The sequence below is a fragment of the Capricornis sumatraensis genome, chromosome 2 (genome assembly GCF_032405125.1).
Source record: "Capricornis sumatraensis isolate serow.1 chromosome 2, serow.2, whole genome shotgun sequence".
Classification (NCBI taxonomy): domain Eukaryota; kingdom Metazoa; phylum Chordata; class Mammalia; order Artiodactyla; family Bovidae; genus Capricornis; species Capricornis sumatraensis.
This window is the reverse complement of record NC_091070.1, coordinates 221,233,936-221,253,826: the sequence shown is the minus strand read 5'-3', so window position 1 is coordinate 221,253,826 and position 19,891 is coordinate 221,233,936. Positions and strand designations below refer to the sequence as shown.

The following is a 19,891-nucleotide window of genomic DNA, read 5'->3' as shown; positions in this document are numbered from 1 at the left end:
AAATTCCTAAAGACATGGGAATGCCAGACAACCTCACCTGCCTTCTGAGAAATCTGTGTGTAGGTCAAGAAGCAACAGGAAGTTTCAGGATGGCGGTGGTTGGATGGTTGACTGAAAAGCAGAGGGGAAGGCCCTTACGAAATCAAACGGGCCGAGATTCATGCCCTCCCCGCTTCTCTCAGCCCCAGGAGCCCAGCAGAAGCGTGTTTTAGGTTTTATTTTTTAAACAAGCAAGTAAATGAAACACATTGTCAACATGGGGCAGAGAGCCACTTCCTCCACCAAAAGTGGGAATATCACGAACCCTGCAGACCGAGCCAGAAAAGAAGCTCGGAAAGAGGCTTCAAGAAGAACAAGAGGCAGCGCACCATGGCACGAGCTGCAGTTTTAAAAATGAAGGATCCCAAACGAATTATCCGGGACATGGAAAAACTGGATGAAATGGAGTTTGACCCAGTGCAGCAGCCACAGTTAAATGGGAAAGTGCTGAAAGAGCAGTGTAAAAAGCTACGTGAAGCATTTGAACGTATTCTATGACTCTATGAGAAAGAGAATCCAGGTTTTTACAAAGAATTCAGAAAGCTAGTAGAACATGAACAGGAGAGGGCTCAACTTAGCCAACGGTTTGATGCTGTCAAGAATGCTCAGCATGTGGAAGTGGAGAGTATTCCTCTGCCAGACATGCCGCATGCTCCTTCCAACATCTTGATCCAGGACATTCCACTTCCTGGGGCCCAGCCACCCTCCATCCTTAAGAAGACCTCAGCCTATGGACCTCCAACTCGGGCAGTTTCTATGCTTCCTCTTCTTGGACGTGGCGTTCCACGTTTGCCCCCTGGCAGGAAACCTCCAGGTCCTTCCCCGGGTCCACCTCCTCCTCAAGTCTTACAAATGTATGGCTGCAAAGTGGGCTTTGCCCTGGATCTTCCCGCTCGGAGGCGAGATGAAGACGTGTTATATAGTCCTGAACTTGCTCAGCGGGGTCATGACGATGATGTTTCTAGCTCCAGTGAAGACGATGGCTATCCTGAAGACACGGACCAGGATAAGCATGACGACAGTCCTGAAGACAGTGACAGTGACAGATCAGATGGAGAAAGTGAAGGGGATGCATTTGTGCACCGTGATGACACAGAGAGAGACAACAGTGAAGAAAGAGAAAAACCAGGTCTCATTGCACGGTTTGCAGATGTGCCTGGAAAATCTAGGAAGAAGAAGAACACGAAGGAGCTGACTCCTCTCCTAGCCATGAAGGTTCGAATGGCAGGTCAGGAAATCCCTGAGGAGGGACGAGAAGTCGAGGAATTTTCAGAGGATGATGACGAAGATTGGGATGATCCCAAAGCGGAAAAGCAATCACAGAAACAGCATAAGGAGGAATCTCTCTCTGACAGCACGTCTGCAGCTTCCCGGCAGCAAAGCCCCTCCACAGTCTGTTGCTCCGTCTCAGATACAAGCACCCCCCATGCCAGGACCACCTCCGCTTGGACCACCACCTGCTCCACCTTTACGGCCACCTGGACCACCTGCAGGCCTTCCTCCTGGACCACATCCAGGAGCTCCTCCGTTCCTGAGACTGCCTGGAGTGCCAGGACTCTGAGGGCCTCTGCCCCGCTTTTTACCTCCAGGTCCACCCCCAGGTCCGCCTCCTGGCCCTCCTCCTCGGGGACCCCCACCACGGCTACCTCCCCCTGCACCTCCAGGTATCCCTCCACCCCGTCCTGGCATGATGCGCCCACCTCTGGTGCCTCCTCTTGGACCTGCCCCACCAGGGCTCTTCCCACCAGCTCCCTTACCCAAGCCGGGGGTTCTAAGTGCTCCCCTCAACTTGATCCAGTGACCCAAGGCAGATGACACAAGCGCAGCCACCATCGAGACAAAAGCCATGGCAACCGTCAGTGCCAAGCCACAGATCACTAATCCCAAGGCAGAGATCACACAATTCGTGCCGGCCGCACTGTGGGCGCGTCAGGAGAATAAAGGGGCTGCTGCTGCTGCCCAGAGAAAGTCGGAGGATGATTCTGCTGTGCCTCTCTCCAAAACAGCACCCAAATCTGGCCCATCTGTTCCCGTGTCGGTGCAGACTAAGGACGATGTCCACGAGGCTTTCATGAAAGAGATGGAAGGGCTGCTGTGACAGCTTTGGATGCTAGATCAGCCTTCTGTTCACATCAGTGGTTCATGGAGAAAGAGGCTCTTACTCAGCTTAGGTGGAAGAGTTGCTTTCACTGTCAGGGTATTTTTAATTTCATTCCAAGGAATATCTTAAAGTTTAGCCTTGTTCAGAATTTACTGCATATAAAAGAGAGGGTATTTCATGCAAAATAAATTGGTGATAGAAGCAGTGCTGCTAATAACATCCATCCCCTTTCATACCACCATTTTCATCAGATTCCTTCCCCTACTCCAATTCCTCAGAAACTTGGGATCAAGGGGAACTTTGTTACTTGTTTTGGCTCTCTTATTGTGTGCTGTGGGCACTGGAGTAGAGATTTCTGGAAAAACCAATTTATTTCACCCCATCTTGCCTTTCATGTTTGAGTTATTTTTAATATTTCCTTGTAAATATTTTGCAATATTGTAGTGAAATGGATCACAATGTCATTTCCTAATACAAAGCAATATATGTGGGAAGAAAATGCACGATTCTTTGATTAAAACTCCCTCTGACCTAAACTTTGAGTGTTCCATGGAATGAATAAATAAATGTTCTACACCAAAAAAAAAAGAAAGAAAGAAACAACAGTTAGAACCAGACATGGAACATCGAACTACATCAAGGCTGTGTATTGTCACCCTGCTTATTTAACTTATACGCAGAGTGCATCATGTGAAATGCCGGACTACATGAAGCACAAGCTGGAATCAAGATTTCTGGTAGGAACATCAATAATCTAGAACAACCCTGCATCCGAGGCCAGGGCCAGCAGCCGGGAGGAGCGACCTCATGTCCAAGGAGCGGTGGCTGCATGGGCGCAGGAGGGCCTAGAGGAGCCATCCCACATTGAAGGTCAGGAAGGGCGGTGGTGAGGAGATACCCCTAGTCCAAGGTAAGGAGCAGCGGCTGTGCTTTGCTGGAGCAGCCGTGAAGAGATACCCCACACCCAAGGCAAGAGAAACCCAAGTAAGATGGTAGGTGTTGCAAGAGGGCATCAGAGGGCAGACACACAGAAACCATACTCACAGAAAACTAGTCAATACAATCACACTAGGAATACAGCCTTGTCTAACTCAATGAAACTAAGCCATGCCCTCAGGGCAACCCAGGGCGGGCGGGTCATGGTGGAGAGGTCTGACAGAATGTGGTCCACTGGAGAAGGGAATGGCAAACCACTTCAGTATTCTTGCCTTGAGAACCCCATGAACAGTATGAAAAAACAAAATGATAGGATACTGAAAGAGGAACTCCCCAGGTCAGTAGGTGCCCAACACATTACTGGATACCAGTGGAAAAATAACTCTGGAAAGAATGAAAGGATGGAGCCAAAGCAAAAACAATACCAGTTGCGGATGTAACTGGTGATAGAAGCAAGGTCCGATGCTGTAAAGAGCAATATTACCTAGGAACCTGGAATGTCTGGTCCATGAATCAAGGCAAATTGGAAGTGGTCAAACAAGAGATGGCAAGAGTGAATGTCGACATTCTAGGAATCAGCGAACTAAAATGGACTGGAATGGGTGAATTTAACTCAGACGACCATTGTATCTACTACTGCAGGCAGGAATCCCTCAGAAGAAATGGAGTAGCCATCATGGTCAACAAAAGAGTCAAATGCAGTACTTGGATGCAATCTCAAAAATGACAGAATGATCTCTGTTCGTCTCCAAGGCAAACCATTCAATATCACGGTAATCCAAGTCTATGCCCCAACCAATAACGCTGAAGAAGCTGAAGTTGAACGGTTCTATGAAGACCTGCTGCTAAGTCGCTTCAGTCGTGTCCGACTCTGTGCAACCCGATAGACAGCAGCCCACCAGGCTTCCCCGTCCCTGGGATTCTCCAGGCAAGAACACCGGAGCGGGTTGCCATTTCCCTCTCCAGTGCATGAAAGTGAAAAGTGGAAGTGAAGTTGCTCAGTCATGCCCGACCCTCAGCGACCCCACGGACTGCACCCTTCCAGGCTCTTCCATCCATGGGATTTTCCAGGCAAGAGTACTGGAGTGGGGTGCCATTGCCTTCTCCGCTATGAAGACCTACAAGACCTTTTAGAACTAACACCTAAAAAAGATGTCCTTTTCATTATAGGAGATTGGAATGCAAAAGTAGGAAGTCAAGAAACACCTGGAGTAACAGGCAAATTTGGACTTGGAACGCGGAATGAAGCAGGGCAAAGACTAATAGAGTTTTGCCAAGAAAATGCACTGGTCCTAGCAAACACCCTCTTCCAACAACACAAAAGAAGACTCTACACATAGACATCACCAGATGATCAACACTGAAATCAGATTGATTACATTCTTTGCAGCCAAAGACGGAGAAGCTCTATACAGTCAACAAAAACAAGACCAGGAGCTGACTGTGGCTCAGATCATGAACTCCTTATTGCCAAATTCAGACTTAAATTGAAGAAAGTAGGGAAAACTGCTAGACCATTCAGGTATGACCTCAATCAAATCCCTTATGATTATACAGTGGAAGTGAGAAATAGATTTAAGAGCCTAGATCTGATAGATAGAGTGCCTGATGAACTGTGGAGTGAGGTTTGTGACATTGTACAGGAGACAGGGATCAAGACCATCCCCATGGAAAAGAAATGCAAAAAAGCAAAATGGCTGTCTGGGGAGGCCTTACAAATAGCTGTGGAAAGAAGAGAAAGGAAAAGCAAAGGAGAAAAGGAAAGATATAACATCTGAATGCAGAGTTCTAAAGAATAGCAAGAAGAGATAAGAAAGCCTTCTTCAGTGATCAATGCAAAGAAATAGAGGAAAAGAACAGAATGGGAAGGACTAGAGATCTCTTCAAGAAAATCAGAGGTACCAAGGGAACATTTCATGCATAGATGGGCTCAATAAAGGACAGAAATGGTATGGACCTAACAGAAGCAGAAGATATTAAGAAGAGGTGGCAGAATAAACAGAAGAACTATACAAAAAAATCTTCATGGCCCAGATAATCGCGATGGTGTGATCACTCATCTAGAGCCAGACATCCTGGAATGTGAAGTCAAGTGGGCCTTAGAAAGCATCACTACGAACAAAACTAGTGGAGGTGATGGAATTCCAGTTGAGCTCTTTCAAATCCTGAAAGATGATGCTGTGAAAGTGCTGCACTCAATATGCCAGCAAATTTGGAAAACTCAGCAGTGGCCACAAGACTGGAAAAGGTCAGTTTTCATTCCAATCCCAAAGAAAGGCAATGCCAAAGAATGCACAAACTACAGCACAATCGCACTCATCTCACATGCTAGTAAAGTAATGCTCAAAATTCTCCAAGCCAGGCTTCAGCAATACGTGAACCATGAACTTCCTGATGTGCAAGCTGGTTTTAGAAAAGGCAGAGGAACCACAGATCAAATTGCCAACATCCACTGGATCGTGGAAAAAGCAAGACAGTTCCAGAAAAACATCTATTTCTGCTTTATTGACTATGCCAAAGCCTTTGACTGTGTGGATCACAAGAAACTGTGGAAAATTCTGAGAGAGATGGGAATACCAGACCACCTGACCTGCCTCTTGAGAAATCTGTATGTAGGTCAGGAAGCAACAGTTAGAACTGGACATGGAACAACAGACTGGTTCCAAATAGGAAAAGGAGTACGTCAAGGCTGTATATTGTCACCCTGCTTATTTAACTTATATGCAGAGTACATCATGAGAAACGCTGGACTGGAAGAAGCACAAGCTGGAATCAAGATTGCCGGGAGAAATATCAATAACCTCAGATATGCAGATGACACCACCCTTATGGCAGAAAGTGAAGAGGAACTAAAAAGCCTCTTGATGAAAGTGACTGAGGAGAGTGAAAATGTTGGCTTAAAGCTCCACATTCAGAAAACGAAGATCATGGCATCTGGTTCCATCACTTCATGGGAAATAGATGAGGAAACAGTGGAAGCAGTGTCAGACTTTATTTTTGGGGGCTCCAAAATCACTGCAGATGGTGACCACAGCCATGAAATTAAAAGACACTTACTCCTTGGAAGAAAAGTTATGACCGACCCAGATAGCATATTCAAAAGCAGAGACATTACTTTGCCGACTAAGGTCCGTCTAGTCAAGGCTATGGTTTTTCCTGTGGTCATGTGTGGATGTGAGAGTTGGACTGTGAAGAAGGCTGAGCGCTGAAGAATTGATGCTTTTGAACTGTGGTGTTGGAGAAGGCTCTTGAGAGTCCCTTGGACTGCAAGGAGATCCAACCAGTCCATTCTGAAGGAGATCAGCCCTGAGATTTCTTTGGAAGGAATGATGCTAAAGCTGGAAACTCCAATACTTTGGCCACCTCATGCGAAGAGTTGACTCATTGGAAAAAACTCTGATGCTGGGAGGGATTGGGCGCAGGAGGAGAAAGGGACGACAGAGGATGAGATGGCTGGATGGCATCACGGACTCGATGGACGTGAGTCTGAGTGAACTCCAGGAGTTGGTGATGGACAGGGAGGCCTGGCATGCTGCGATTCATGGGGTTGCAAAGAGTCGGACACGACTGAGCGACTGAACTGAACTGAACCACAATGATGGCAGAAAGTGGAGGAGCTGAAGAGCCTCTTGATGAAAGTGAAAGAGGAGCGTGAAAAAGTTGGCTTGAAACTCAACACTCAGAAAACTAAGATCATGGCATCTGGTCCCATCACTTCATGGCAAATAGGTGGGGAAACAATGAAAACAGTGACATACTTTATTTTCTTGGGCTCCAAAATCACTGCAGACGGTGACTGCAGTCATGAAATTAAAAGACCCTTGCTCCTTAGAAGAAAAGCTATGACCAACCTAGATAGCATATTAAAAAGCAGAAACATCACTTTGCTGACTAATGTCCATATAGTCAAAGCTATGGTTTTTCCAGTAGTCATGTATGGATGTGAAAGCTAGACCATAAATAAGGCTGAGTCTTGGAAAAGACTCTTGAGAGTCCCTTGGACAGCAAGGAGATCAAACCAGTCAATTCTAAAAGAAATCAACCCTGAATATTCATTGAAAGGACTGATGCTGAAGCTGAAACCAGTACTTTTGCCCCCTGATGCAAAGAGCTGACTCACTGGGAGACCCTGATGCTGGGAAAGATTGAGGACAGGAGGAGAAGGGGACGACAGAGGAGGAGATGGTTGGATGGCATCACCCACTCAATGAACATGAGTTTGAGCGAACTTCAGGATCAGTGAAGGACAGGGAAGCCTGGTGTGCTGCAGTCCACGGGGTCGCAAAGAGTTGGACATGACTCAGCGACCGAACTGAAAAGTGCAATTAGAGACAGAATGCGAGTCAGCCGCGGTAGGAGCATGGGGGCAGGGTGGGAGAGGATGCGGGACAGGTATCCTTGAGAAGGAGACAGAAACAGCCTCTCATGCCCGGGAGGAAAAGCTTGCAGGTCTTTGCAGGCTGAGGAGATGGAGCCAGTGGGTCAGACGATCTCCTCTGTGAGAGGAGAGACTGGCTTCTGCGCTGCCTGAGTCGGGAAAGAACCTGGGAGTGGGGCAGCCTGGCCATGTGGAGTAGCTGCTGGAGAAGCAGAAAGGAATTCCGCCAGAAGGGCCTTGTGAGGCCCCTTTGCGGACTCAGTTAGAGGAGCACCAGCCGCCAAGGCGCGGGATTTTCCCTATGATTCTCCACAGGCCTAGGAAGTGACCAGTGTGCCTTCACACACTAGTGTGAGCCCCCGAGAAGTGAGGGCCCCAGGCCGCTCTGCACTCTGCTCCTCCGCATCCCTTCCACACCAGCGGGTCTCACCTAGAGCGCCCACCTGCGGGCCCTGCCTGGGGGGACCTGGCATCTGCGGTCAGGCTCCAGGTGAGTCCAGGTGCCTGGGGAACCCCCAGCTCCTCAATCCTCGGGGAGGCACAGGCCACCCTGAGCACAACGGAGACCCCAGGCCAGGCCTCCGAGTCTGGGAGAGTCTTGACAGTAACTGAAGTGACAAGGCGGCTGCGCGGTCCAGCCGGGGTCCTGCCTTCCCCGCCCCGCTGCCCCGGGTGGGAGCAGTCCCAGCCCACCTGGGGGCTTTGGAGCAGCCAGCCGGCTGGTCCCTACCAGGGAAAGGCCTGTCCCGGGAGGAGGCGACCGTGCGCAGTGGACCCCCGCCCCATCCCCCGGGGGAAAGCCCGGCTGGGGAGCGGGGCCGGGAGAGGGTGGCGGCCATCGACACGCAGGGAAGGCAGCCCTCGGCTCCCTTGGGGTTGAACGCAGGGTGTGAGGCCAGGCAGGAGCCCTGGCGACCCCCCTCAGGGCCGCTGCCCGGAGCCCCTCCTGAGGGGGAGCTGCCTGCCTCCCCTGCTTCCAGTCCTGGGCCCCCGGTCCCAAGCCGGTCACCCCCTGAGAGTGACTCGATTCTTGTCCTGTCTCCGGGAGTCAGGGTCTCTGTCCTGATGGTGAGGCCGACCTACCGGCCTGCCCCCACCCCACCCCACCCGCAGCCCCCCAGCCCGGTTCTCCAGCCTGGGCTACCCGGGACACACCGCTGCACTGGGCGGAGCTGGACCGCAGGCAGGGCCACGTCTCCACTGACCCTCTGCGGCCACCCCGCACACAGAAGCAGACGCCTGCGCCTGGCCCCTAATAGACCAAAGTGTGAAGAGAAGAGTCCCTTAATCCTTTTCAGAGTGCTTTTATTTCCCTGTGGGCAAAATTTCAATCTTTATCTCTTGTTTAATTCTTTGTTTAAAGTGACAGCTTTAATAATCAAGAAAAACTGAGGTCTCAAAAGAGATCTTACAGATGTGAATTCAGGCATGTTTTGACACCTCACATTTTTTACCCTGAAAACAAAAAATGGTTTCATTTAAGTCAGATATATCTTTGCATATATTTTTCCTTTGAGAGACCCACACCCTCAACTGTGTAATAATGGTGAAATCTTGGTGTGGTGGGGTCGTGGTTTAGTTTTATTAGACTCTTGCGACCCCACGGACTGTATCCTAACAGATGCCTCTGTCCATGGAATTCAGGCAAGAATACTGGTGTGTGTTGCCATTCCCTTCTCCAGGGATCTTCCTGACCCAGGGATTGAACCTGGGTCTCCTGCATTGCAGCCAGATTCTTTACCATCTGAGCCACGGGAGGAGCCCTTGACATCTCCGTGTATACCATCTGCTTTTCTGCTTTCAATTACGTGATCTCAGATTCCAGACTGAGCAGACTGAGCTGAGAGCGTCCCTGGGGACACAGCCGTGCGTGAGCTTGGGGACAGGGCTGTGCCTTCCCTCTCCAGCTGGGCTCTCACCACGCCTCGGGCAAGGGCAGCGGGAGGCACCGGACCCGCAGCTGTGCTGCGGTGGGCAGGGCCCTGCTGTCCAGAAGTGGGGCCTTGGGGAGGTGCGGAGGTCGTGTGGGTGGAGCCCCACGAATGGGGTCGCTCTCCTGGTTACAGAGCCCCTGGGAGCCCCTCTCCCTGTCTCTGTCTCATTCTCTCTGTCTCTGTGCTTCTGTGTCTCTTGGCTTAGGAGCCAGGGCTGTGAGGATCTACTCTGAGTTCCCGGGCTCCCACCCTTGTCCATGGCAGTGGAACCAGAGCCTCAGGAAACCTCCCCACCAGCATGTGGTCTGCATGCAGGCTTCCCAGGCTCCAGCCATGACTTCCCACCCTTCAAGAGGTCCTGTCCTTCCTGCCAAACTGCTTCAGTGAGCAGAGCTGGGTGCCAAACACATCCTATGAGCTTGTTTCTAAAATGATATTCAATCAGCATGCTTTCTGGTCCATTTCCTAATACCATAATGCAAGACACAGGGTAATTACTCCAAACGCAAGGAGATAAGGAGTCTTTCCTTTGGTTGCAAAGACAATTTATTCAGTGTTTCTTCACAGATGAATCCTCAGATAAAATACAAAACTGGAAAGGTTTTAATACTTTCCTATTTTATTTCTTGGCAAAAAAAAAAAAAGGAGCACAGATAATCATCGACAATAAAGCATCTTCTCTTTGTGAGCACAAGCTAAACGCCTCCTGCTTTCTAAATGTCACTGCTACAAAGTATGTTTATAACTTCTGGAATCTGCACTGTTCCACGTGGGCTGCAGAGGCACCACTGGGGTGAGATGTTCTGAACAGGACAGTGTGGCCCAGCTACACAGCTCCAGGCCCCCTTCCACCCAGTGCAGGCAGGTGGGCGTCTCCTCAGGCTTTCCCCTCCCCTCGCCCTGTGCTGGCCGTAGGTGGTGGCCAAGGGCTCAGAGCTCAGTCCTGGAGGAGAGCATCACCATGAAGGACCGTGGCTGTAGGGCTGGACCACCCACCCCCCACCTGTCACTCACACTTCACTGATGTGTCCCCGCCAAGGTACCAACCTCAGGCTGGAGAATAATCCAGCCCAAAGAAAACTTTTGATCCATTGGGAAAATGTAAAAATCGGGTGGCAATTAAACCCATACCTGATGGTTCATTTTATGTCACCTTGGCTAGGCTGTGTGTCTTTCTGTGGCAAGCTATATATGCTAGATATTTATAAACAGCAGTTAAGTCTCACAACCTGGAGGCTGGATGCCTGAGATTACAGTGCTGACCTAGTTGGGTTCCTGTGAAGGCTGGCCTCACAGTTGCAGATGCTGGCCTCTCCCAGTAACCTCCCTGGGGTCTCTTTTCTAAGGGCACTAACCCCATTCACTGGGCCCCATCCTCATGACTCATCACCTCCCCAAGTCCTCACCTCCTTACACTATTACTCTGGGGGTTAGGAGCCCAATGTATGAATTTGGGTGGACACGAACATTCAGACCATAGCACCGCAGGACTGTTTGGGGTCAAACACCACCTAGACATCACCATGAAGATGTTTTTAGATGGAACTAATAATTAAGTCTGCAGACTTTGAGTAGAGCAGGTCATCCTCCATAACGTGGGGGCCTCCTCGAGTCAGCTGAAGGCCTTATGAGGAAACACTGAGCTTCCCCAAGGAAGAGGGGTCTGTGCCCAACCACAGCGTGACTCCAGCTGCAGCATCAGCTTGTCCCCGGGTCTCCAGCTGCTGGTCTTCCCTGCAGATTTCTTACTTGCCAGCCCTACAGTTGGGTGGGCTATTTCCTTACCATAAAGCAGTCTCTAGACAGATAATAGATAATTGATCGACAACAGACAGTAGAGCCTATTGGTTCTGATACACCCTATTTCCTGCTGCCTCTGACAAAGGGGTCAGCCCTGGGTCTGTATTTCTGCAGTACACGTCCCCACAGGGACTGCACAGAGGCTGACCTCAGAGGCGTGGGCTCTGGCCACTCCAGTTTGACCCCAGACACCATCCAGTCCGTGAAGGGCCAGCACCAGCCTCTGGGTCTCTGCCATCGCCTCAGCCCCTTCCCCCTCCACAGAGGTGCATGGCCCTGTGCCAGGGCCATGTGGGGCAGATGTGGGCAGCTCATGTGGGAGGACCTGGTTGGCACTAGGGGATAGATGGGTGGGTGGGTGGGTGGGCGGAGGGTGGATGGATGGGTGAGTGTAGAAGGAGGGTGAGTGGGTGGATGGAAGATGGTGGGTGGGTGGATGGAGGATGGTGAGTGGGTGGATGGAGGAGGGTGGGTGGGTGGATGGAGGATGGTGGGAGGGTGAGCGGGTGGATGGAGGAGGGTGAGCGGGTGGATGGAGGAGGGTGAGCGGGTGGATGGAGGAGGGTGAGTGGGTGGATGGAGGAGGGTGAGTGGGTGGATGGAGGATGGTGGGAGGGTGAGTGGGTGGATGGAGGATGGTGGGAGGGTGAGTGGGTGGATGGAGGAGGGTGAGCGGGTGGATGGAGGAGGGTGAGTGGGTGGATGGAGGATGGTGGGTGGGTGGATGGAGGATGGTGGGTGGGTGGATGGAGGATGGTGGGAGGGTGAGCGGGTGGATGGAGGAGGGTGAGTGGGTGGATGGAGGAGGGTGAGCGGGTGGATGGAGGAGGGTGAGCGGGTGGATGGAGGAGGGTGAGTGGGTGGATGGAGGATGGTGGGTGGGTGGATGGAGGATGGTGAGTGGGTGGATGGAGGAGGGTGGGTGGGTGGATGGAGGATGGTGGGAGGGTGAGCGGGTGGATGGAGGAGGGTGAGCGGGTGGATGGAGGAGGGTGAGCGGGTGGATGGAGGAGGGTGAGCGGGTGGATGGAGGATGGTGGGTGGGTGGATGGAGGATGGTGAGTGGGTGGATGGAGGAGGGTGGGTGGGTGGATGGAGGATGGTGGGTGGGTGGTGAAACTATGAACAGCTGGATGGGTGGGTGGGTGGACAGAGGGTGGTCGGTGTGTGGGTCCACGGATGCGTAGATGGGTATGTGGATGATGAAAGGATGGAGGGAGGGATGAGCAGCAAGAGTCATCCCCTCTCTGCCGCTCCGAGCCTGTTCAGTCCAGGGATGATGTTCTCCTGCCGGGACTCCTGCGGCAGGACACGACCCGCCCGTCTCAGCGCTCACGAACCGCCATCCGCTCTTCCCACTGCAGCGAGGAGCAACGCTTCACAGTGATCTTGTTCACATCAGGCCTGCACCTAAAAACCTCCCATGACTTCCTTTTGGTCTGAATAATGTCCTCACCATGATCAGTTGGCTCTGTGGGACTCAGCCTCAGCCTTTACCATCTCTGTCCTGCCCTGAGCTCAGGCTGTCTCCAGGCTCCAGCTCCCCTCTTCCACTCCTCGAGTGCCCCAGGGTCTCTCCTTGCCCCCAGAGCTGAGACACTGGGACGTTCTGCTCCAGCCTGTTATCGTCTTCTGGAGAATGCCTGCTCACCCTGCAACTCTAAGCAGAGGTGTCCCCAGCCCCTCACTAGCCTGTCAGCCCTCTGTGCCACCCAGGACCCTCTGCTCCTTATGCTCAGCACCACTGTGCTCAGCCTCATGTGGGAGGGGTCTGACCGTGTCTCTCTCAGGGCCTGAGGGAGCCCATGAGGGGCTTTCCCTCACCTTTGTATTTCCAGTGCTAGATCAGGGTAAGTGCAGGAAAATCTTAGATTAGCTATGAAAGCTACATGATGAAGCTGGGGCAGCACGGTTTCTTGCAAAGGGCCAGGTGTAAACTTCTCCAGGTCCATGTGGTCTCGGTCACAGCAGCTTAGGGCTGCCCTTGAAGCTCATAGTAGCACAGGGGATACGACCAACAAGCATGGCTGAGTGTCAATAAAACTTTATTTACACAAATACCGATGGACTCGATTCAGGCCAGGATTCATAGTTTGCTGACGCTTGATCACTTGCTGAGTCATGTCTGACTCTGCAGCCCCATGAACTGCAGCATGTGAGGCTTCCCTGTCCTTCTCCATCTCCCAGAGTTTACTCAAGTTCATGTCTGCAGGGGGCGCTCCGCAGAAAGAGAGGCAGTGGAACTCCCCTCAGCAAAGCCGGGGGGTCCCGAGGAGAAGTGAGCCTGCTGTCCACCAACCCAGCCCCTCCTCGAGCGAGAGACAATCATCAGACGCGACCGGGGTTCCGTCTAAGTAGTTGCGCTTTATTACCACAAACTCTTGGTTTATACAGGCAAGCAAGGGGGTTTTTCGAGGGTTGCACCAATCAAGTTAAAGGTCAAATTGTAATATGCCATAGTTGCACCAATCACGTTAAAGGTCAAGTCGTTATGCGCTTCATTGTAACAAGAGTCTATGGTGATCACGCGCTGTCCACGTGCATGGAAATCAAGAGCGCCAATCAAAAGTTTTAACAAATAACTTAGGCCACACCCTCATCTCTTCCGCCAGGCGCCATCTTAGCTCTAAACCGCAAAGCTAGCCCTTCTTTTTTCAAGGTTTCCCATTTAGGGTCCCACACATGTCCATTAAGTCAGTGATGCCATTCAACCATCTCCTCCTCCTCTATCGTCCCTTTCTCCTCCTGCCTTCAGTCTTTCGCAGCATCAGGGTTTTTTCCAATGAGTCAGGTCTTCCCATCAGGTGGCCAAAGTATTGGAGCTTTAGCATCAGTCCTTCCAATGTATATTCAGGGTTGATTTCCTTTAGGATTGACTGGTTTGATCTCCTTGCTGTACAAGGGACTCTCAAGAGTCTTCTCCAACACCACAGTTCAAAAGCATCAGTTTTCAGTGTTCAGCCTTCTTTAGGGGCCAACTCTCACATCTGTACGTGACTACTGGGAAAACCATAGGGTTTGACCCCTGTGATAGTTAAAGACAAAAAAGAGAAATTGATTTAATTGGATAAACACGAATATGCCTCTTTTCTTATCTGCTTTCATTATAAGTTTTGATCTTTAAAATGTAAGCATACCAACAGATTATGGGTTCTTCAGACCCATTAATAACACCCAAGGGTCTTGTCTCTTTACTTTCATTAACAATCAGGCATTTTTAGTTTAAAAAAAGGTGATAATTAACATACAATATGCAGCGACAGAGGCCATGCATTCTCATTCTTAGTAAAAAAAAGTTGCCAGCCATTCATGCGAGTATTCCTGTTAGACGATCCTGACCTCAGCCTTTTCCACATAGTGCTATAGTCCGCATTCTTTCAGAGCCCAGATAAGAATATTGGTGACGCAGCTAAATCTTTCTTAATGAACATGGCTTAATTGTCCCAGGAGATCTGCTCAGTGCTTCAAGCCAACATAATATAACCAAAAATAAATAGAAACAAAATCACCCTTGAAGAACCAGTGTGCCTGCTCAGGTCAGATGAAGCCAGAGGGCTGCCAGAGGACACAGCGAGCTGCGTTGCCTGGAAAAAGTTAAACACCAGAGAGCATGGTGTCTCTGATACTTTCTAGAAGGATTAAAGTCACTTTCCCAGTCTTTATGAGAATTGGGCCGAAGCTTCATTGGTGCAACAAATTTAGAAATGAATGCACTTGCATTTGAGGATGATGTGTCTTTGCCTTGATAGCTAAAAATTTTAGAACTAATCTGAACGTCAACTGCAGGAACCTGCTTCTGGCGTGGTTTTGGTGTCGGCATCTTCTCACCCTCTCTAGTAATTTTCAGTATGCATTTCTATTTTCGTGTAGTTATTTACAGGAGCATTTTATGGAAAACCGGCTCAAATCTTTTTGGGTGCAAGGGTAGTTCAAATGCACTGAGACCCTCAGTGTTCACTTGCTAATCGCCTCCAGAAACCCTGTTCTCCTCGAGTGACAAGGTCAGCAGGGCAGCACGTGTGTTCCTGTCACTGCCAACTCAAAATATGAAGTTTAAAGAGTTTCACCATCAAATGCAGTGTCGTGGACTGCCCCTGAAGCAGGTGTTTATAATCACGTGTGCAAGTGTGAAGCAAGCACAAATCCTCAGTGGAAAACGGGCAGAGGACACGAGCAGACAATTCTTTTTAAAAAACTGCACAAATTAGCACACTAGGCACGGATTAGCGTGCCGTACCGTGTTGCATGGAGGTGACAGATGCCAGAGCCCGGAGGAGGTGCAAAGCTCACAAACAGATGCGGGACGGACAGGAAGCCGGGGACGGGCCTTCCTCCCCTGAAGCAGGAGGACGCGCCCTACAGAAAGCCGCTCGATCCTCCAGGCATTTGTTGTGAGCACTTAATCATCTCGATAATTTGACGTGTACTCACTAGTAAAAGGCAGGACTGTGTCCCCCCTCTGCTGATCTTGGCCCTTGGGGGCTGATATGAGCCCCTGATGAGCCTCATGAGCCGGGGGAAGTGGAACAGGCCCAGGTCCAGCCCGTTATGGGGGGGGGGGTGTAGCATGGGGACATGACCGGGAGGTGGGCAAGGGGAGCGTCTACAGCTCAGGGGAGCCAGGGATCACCGCTCCCCCTTCCTGCAGGTCCCCAGGCTCACTTCCAGGGCAGTTAGCCTGACCACCGCCCACTGACGTCACCAGCTCTCCTTCCGTCCAACGCAGGGCCTCCTGCTGAGGGGTCAGAGGTCATGACGTCACCTTGTTGCCAGTCACCGTGGCCGCTGAGCTGAGATGCGGGTACTGTGACTGTGGTAACCGGTGGCCTCGCCCCCTCCCTGAGATGCTGCCTGGGCTTGGCTTGGGGTGCGGGGGGCGGGGAGGGGGTCTGGGGAGACAAGATTCATAAACAGGTGACAGAGGGAAGTGCCGAGAGGAGAAGCAAGAGCCTGGGAGAACGACAGCGCCCGGTCTGCCCCTCCGAGGGACCCCCACCCCCGCCCGGTCTGGCCCGGGCCCACGGCTGCAGCGTGTGGGGTCTCAGTGGAACCAGCGGACGTCACAGCAGGGGCACCGGGCCTGAGACGCCAGGTGCCTGGCAGGGCCCACACTGCGTGGCCGCACCCCGCCCCTGCCCACCGCCCTCCCGGGAGGCCCCTCCCCTCTCCTGCGACTGCAGCTTTCCTGGTCACGGGGTGAGCCTTTCCTCTCTCTCCTCCGCTTCCTTTCTCACCACAAAGGGCGTTCATGTCACATCCCTGAAGCTGAGAGGCCTGAGGGGCGGGACCCAGTCGGCGAGGCCCCCAGAGCCGGCCGCAGGGAGCCGGCCCGCCCCTGCGCTGGGAGGCCCAGCGCAGAGCCCTCACGCGGAGACCCCAGGGCGGGCAGAAGCGCCCTGCTCTCCCTCCCCACCCGAAGACGCCGCGGGGCGGAGCCGGGGAGGGGCGGAGCCGGGGAGGGGCGGAGCCGGGGAGGGGCGGAGCCGGGGAGGGGCGGAGCCGGGGAGGGGCGGAGCCGGGGAGGGGCGGAGCCGGGGAGGGGCGGAGCCGGGGAGGGGCGGAGCCGGGGAGGGGCGGAGCCGGGGAGGGGCGGAGCCGGGGAGGGGCGGAGCCGGGGAGGGGCGGAGCCGGGGAGGGGCGGAGCCGGGGAGGGGCGGAGCCGGGGAGGGGCGGAGCCGGGGAGGGGCGGAGCCGGGGAGGGGCGGAGCCGGGGAGGGGCGGAGCCGGGGAGGGGCGGAGCCGGGGAGGGGCGGAGCCGGGGCGAGCGCGGAGCGGACCGCGGAGAGGCCGCGGCTGCCGGCGGGCCGAGCGCTCGTCGGAGGGGAGCGGGGGCGGGCACAGACCCCTGACGGACCCCGAGGCTGCCCTCAGGTAGACGGACCCCAGAGACAGAGTTCCCCAAAGCGGACGTTTTCCGGGCGCCTTCCTCCTGCCGGCGGGAGGGGCGGGTGAGCTCAGCCGTGTCTGCGGCGGAGACTCGGAGGTCAGGGGAGAGGGCGCCCGGCCGACGGGCCTGTGACCGCCCGCACGCCTTCCCCGGCCGCGTCCCGCCCTCCTGAACACCCTCCGCCCGCCCCGCAAGGACGGTGAGTCGCCTCCGCCAACTGGAGCCTCTGCGGGAAAGTTCTCTCTGTACCCATCCACGCTGGGCGCGCACCTGGACCAGTGAAGGAACATTACAAGGCCGGGCAATCCCCAAGCCTGCTTCACCGGCTCACCTGATGCGCCCCCGAAATGCTTCACACACGGCCTGAAGGCAGGTATTTCTTGAGTAACGGAACCTTACCTACCATCAGAGTATTTTTCAAAGTAAAAGTCTTCCCCACTAAAGAGGAGCTTGTGTGTCCATGGGGCAGATGAGATCGGAAGGGTTAGGCTTGGGGTCAGAGTCAGAGTCCGGGTCAAAGTCAGGCACTTTCACCATTCCACAGTCAGCGTCTGTTCCTGGGATGACAGATCCAAGGCCATGTCCGCGCCCCTCCACTGCTCTTGTCCGGGCTCTCAGAACCGCACCGCCTCTCGGGCTGATCAGAGGTAACAGAGCTCACTTGGGCAGACGCACCCCCTCGACGAGGGAGGCCGAGGTGTAAGCAGGGAAGATCTAGTGATCCCAGGGCAAAGGGGGCAGATGTGGGAATAACGCAGAAGTAGCGTGAACCGCAGATGTTCTTTGCTGTTACAGAAAATCAGGCGGTCCCAAACACCCACAGCTGCGGCTGATGTGTCTGAGGCAATGGTGGAAGGTGTCCAGTAAATAAACACCAAGGACCTCCAAGATACTCGGAGCGAGGCATCGATGCCTGAAGGGACACTCGTGTGCTGACCCGTGCATAGACGCGTCTGAGCGTGTCATCTCATCCTGCCCACATCTGTGCTCAGTCCCCACAAGTCTGCACTGTACCTCCAGCTCCAACCATCACCACGTGGATCACAAACCCCCCGCTTGGCAGACATGCCCTAACAGGAACTTGGCAGAGGCTTCATTCTGGGAGCCCTGGCTTAGTGCAGGGCGCCAGGACATGGCCACTTTGGAGCGGGTCTGCTCGGCCTGTGGGTGCCATCCACACACTAAGCCAGGTCCCAACTCGTGTTCCAAATCCACATCCTTCCCCAGGAGCTGTAGGCGCAAGTGTTTCAGTCCTCAGGCAGGCCGTTGTTCTGCCCCGGGAGCTCAGCCCCAGAACCGTGGGGGATACCGGTCTCTCACTTTCACACAAAGGCCGCAATGCCTCTGGCTGGCGTGATGCCCAGATTCTGCCCCTCAGACACATGTGTGGCAGCCCTGCCCCCAGCACCTCCCGTCGGGCCTGCCTGTGACAGCAAGGTCTTTGAACAGAGAATTGGGTTAAATGAGGCCATTCAGGTGGGCCCTGATCCAATAGACCCGGTGTCCTTGTGGGAAGAGGAGGTCAGGACATAGAGACCCACACACACAGGGTGGCCAAGCGAGGACACGGGCAGGAGTTGGCCGTCCACAGGCCAAGGGGAGAGGCCTCAGGGGGACCGGTCCTGCCCACACCTGGGTCTTGGGTTCCAGCCTCCAGGACGGGAGACGGGAAATGTGTGTTGTTTGCACTACATCCATAACACTCTGTTACGGCCGCCTGATGGGCAAATGCAACTGCAGCCCCAGGCTTCACCCCAGACGGCAGGAGTGAGCGGCAGGCAGGGGCCACTCGGCTGACCTGCCCGTGGGGTCGCTGAATTGCAAAGAGGGTGATGGTCTCCAGCACCTTCCCTCTGAATGCCAGCCGTGTGGTACCCCCAGTGTGGACACCAACTTCTCTGTCATTTAAAACCTCCATCGCTGCCTTGATACTTCTCAGGGTGACAGCTATGCTTCTCTCCATCTTGTCTTTCTTTTTCCAAAATGGAGCTAAAAACACACCAGCTGAGAGCTGGGCTCCCCTCCTCTTGCTGCTGTTCAGTTACTAAGTCACATCGACTCTTTGCAGGGACAGTTGAACCAATCCACACATTCTAACGGGAATGGGGCCCCAGGGACAGAGTGGGCTGCACCCCACGATGGGGCAGCTCCAAGTACGAGCGACACAGACGTCATTACTTGTAAACCCCAGTCAACGGGCAGCAGCACCTGACGGATGAGCGGAAACAAGCCAGGATCGTCTCAGCGGCCCAAACAGGCCCTGATTGGCAGAAAACCCCAGGCGGAGCGACCGCAGGGCCACAGGCCTGCTCCAACCCGGACGTCAAGCCCTGACCTTCAGTGAGGTAAAGAATAAAGTCAGAGGAACTTTTCAGAGCACGAAGCAAAGGACACTCCCTCAGAGATGAATCTGGAGAGAACCTGAGAAAAAGTCAACAGAAGAGGCAAACCTCCCAGATGAAAGAGAGAGAAAAATGGTTAAAATGCCAAAAAGTGGCACCGGAACATACATTTCACCCTCAACTATCATCAGAACTTGTGTGGGGTCTCGTTACACACCGTCAGGCAGGCCTGTCTGTGATTAAGTGAGAAACACCTCCCACTGGTTCATCCATTTCGCCATGAGGTTTGGTGACACCAAGGAGCTGGGGGTGGCAGGGTCGTAGGGCAGCCATCCCTGGATTTCAGAGTCACAGCCAGCGGGAGTGTGAGCAGGGTCTGGGCACCTAGGGGTAATGTGGGGTCCTCAGCGGGAGACACAGGAGTGGATGAGCCACCCCCCGAGGGAGACGGTCAGACAGTGATGGGTCAGGGCG

The 19,891-nt window shown here is 53.3% G+C and overlaps 1 pseudogene; it reads left to right on the top strand.

Moving 5' to 3' along the window:
• The first annotated feature begins 256 nt into the window (after positions 1-256).
• On the top strand, positions 257-2,137 carry LOC138074233 (WW domain-binding protein 11 pseudogene; annotated as a pseudogene).
• Positions 2,138-19,891: the final 17,754 nt, after the last annotated feature.